The sequence below is a fragment of the Nanorana parkeri genome, unplaced genomic scaffold (assembly GCF_000935625.1).
Source record: "Nanorana parkeri isolate BGI_ZX_2015 unplaced genomic scaffold, ASM93562v1 scaffold8, whole genome shotgun sequence".
Taxonomy (NCBI): Eukaryota; Metazoa; Chordata; class Amphibia; order Anura; family Dicroglossidae; genus Nanorana; species Nanorana parkeri.
In genome coordinates this window covers 1,482,486-1,485,317 of record NW_017306276.1, presented here as the reverse complement: position 1 = coordinate 1,485,317, position 2,832 = coordinate 1,482,486, and the positions used below count along the sequence as shown (strand labels likewise).

The 2,832-nt window shown below is 43.4% G+C and overlaps 1 protein-coding gene across 4 annotated transcripts in view; it reads left to right on the top strand.

Moving 5' to 3' along the window:
- The window catches only part of NBEA (neurobeachin), a 553,993-nt gene that overhangs the window by 413,350 nt on the left and 137,811 nt on the right, over window positions 1-2,832 (top strand). The gene's annotated exons all lie outside the window — the stretch shown is intronic.

Below are 2,832 nucleotides of genomic sequence, written 5' to 3'. Positions count from 1 at the left end.
CCACTCCGGGACATGACCTGCTGTCCTCTGCAGCACTCCGGATTACAGCATGTGCAAAGTGAAAGAAACAGCATCTACTCTGTGTCATCATTCATGGATGGAGAGGACTATTCATACAGGCGTGTGTATATATGATATATACTGCCGAGGCTTTCTTCATAGTAAAAGCCATGTCGTATCATGTGTGTGTGTGTAATTATTATGATGGAGATCTCTGATAATAATATATGTGAGCATTTATACCTCCATAATCTGCCATCACACAGGATCATATCATGTCCTGACAGTTCTTATTCTTTGTAATTCGTCATGTTATTTATAATTATGTATATCAATCTATAATCCAGCATCACTATATCACTCCGTGGCCTGCCAATGTGTTCTGCAAAGCTAAAGGAATGTTCCATACTTTGTATATATACTAGGAATGTTCTATACTTTGTATCCAGCAATATATATACTAGGAATGTTCTATACTTTGTATCCAGCAATATATATACTAGGAATGTTCTATACTTTGTATCCAGCAATATATATACTAGGAATGTTCTATACTTTGTATCCAGCAATATATATACTAGGAATGTTCTATACATTGTATCCAGCCATATATATACTGGGGATGTTCTATACATTGCAACCAGCCATATATATACTGGGAATGTTCTATACATTGCAACCAGCCATATATATACTAGGAATGTTCTATACATTTCTTGTACCAGTGTAATATAAAGCTGCCCTCCAACCAGACAAATACATGTAAACCGATTAGGTTGTCTGCATTGTTTTAAAGGACTTGATGTGTCAATTAAATTCAGTTTAAACCAACAATTTAATGCAAGCCGAGCACACTCAGTCAGTTTTCGGCAGAGTTGATGTATAATATGTGGCATCCTTCTAGGATTTCATTGCAGACAGCTCAGGGAAAAAGCTCGGAGTGACAGCTTTTGTTTGGTAATGCCGCCTGTATCTCACTGATGGGTTAGTCACAGTGCGCTCTAATTGGGATGTGTGTTTGTGTTTTGTTGGGGCTGGTGCATGTGATGTACTGATGTGTACAGTGCGGGATGGATGGATCGCAGGCTCGTATTACCAGATCGCTGTACTGTCACCACCATGCTCATCCTCAGGATATGTTCCAATTGATGCTGCACAAGCCGTGTCACCGGTATCTGTCGCCAAGCCCAGCAGAGGGAGGCTGTATGATAGCTCAGCCTGTCACATGGAGTGTACAGAGGCAGAGAGCAGAGCTGGGAGGACTAATGTGACATTACACCTGCCCCATGTGTCACTGGGACATGGAGAGGGATGTCCAGGCTGCATCCAGTACAGGGAACATGTCTTCATCGTATCTGTGTATTTATACATGTACACAGATATTCTGTGATTGTCAGTTACAGTAAGATGGTTGTTTTTATGATGTGCTTTTATCCATCTCAGGAACAGTATCCATGTGCAGTTGTTACACATTTTACAGTTTTAACGGTAGTTAAGTATCTGCAGTGACAGCAGCGTCCATAATACTAGTTCCAGTTATTCTACATTCTGATGGGGGAAAGTATTTTATTGTTACACATATAAAGGTTTTATTGGTGTTTTTTATAAAGTTGTTCTAGGTATTGTTAACAGTTGTCCCTCTTGCAGGGATGGTTGCTGGTTGTATGTGTCATGTTATCGGTCAACTGTACTCTAAGGAAGTCACAGTCACTGGTTGTTATAGTGACGCTGGTTAGCTACTCATAAAGGATGTCATATGGGTTATGTACAGGTGTAGTTGGTGAGTTCTATAGTCGGTGGTACATTGGTGTGGTGAAGGGGGTTATGTACAGGTGTAGTTGGTGAGTTCTATATTTGGTGGTAGGTTGTTGTGGTGAAGGGGGTTATGTACAGGTGTAGTTGGTGAGTTCTATATTTGGTGGTAGGTTGGTGTGGTGAAGGGGGTTATGTACAGGTGTAGCTGGTGATTTCTATAGTCAGTGGAAGGTTGTAGAGGTGAAGGGGATTATGTACAGGTGTAGCTGGTGATTTCTATAGTCGGTGGTAGGTTGTTGTGGTGAAGGGGGTTATGTACAGGTGTAGTTGGTGAGTTCTATAGTCGGTGGTACATTGGTGTGGTGAAGGGGGTTATGTACAGGTGTAGTTGGTGAGTTATATAGTCGGTGGTAGGTTGTTGTGGTGAAGGGGGGTTATGTACAGGTGTAGTTGGTGAGTTCTATAGCCGGTGGTAGGTTGTTGTGGTGAAGGGGGTTATGTACAGGTGTAGTTGGTGAGTTCTATAGTCGGTGGTACATTGGTGTGGTGAAGGGGGTTATGTACAGGTGTAGTTGGTGAGTTCTATAGTTTGTGGTGTGGTGGAGTGGTATATGTTCAGGTATACGGTGTGTGTACATTGTTGTGGTGGGGTGATATATGTTCAGGTACACGGTGTGTGTACATTGTTGTGGTGGGGTGGTATATGTTCAGGTACAGCGTGTGTGTGCATTGTTGTGGTCAGGGCCGGTGCTAGGATTTTTGCCTACACAGGCAAAGTTGCATTTTTGCGCCCCCCTCCCCGACCCCTGTAGCGCTGGGCCTGCTCCCTATCAGCATGTAAGCTGCATAGTGTATTTTACGTGTTTGGCTGCTGTCCCCTTCCCCTCTTCCTCAATTCCCCCCTCCTCCGCACACCATCCACTTTTTTGTTCCTTTCAGCTTTGTTGTTTTGGGGCTCTGCGTAGTTTTGTAAAAAATTTTTTTTTTCTTCACTTACCTTCGGTGCGGGAGAGCAGCGGCGAGTCAGCGCTGGTCCGGTGGGAGGGGCTCCCGGGGGGGGTCCTAATTTAGCTGGCT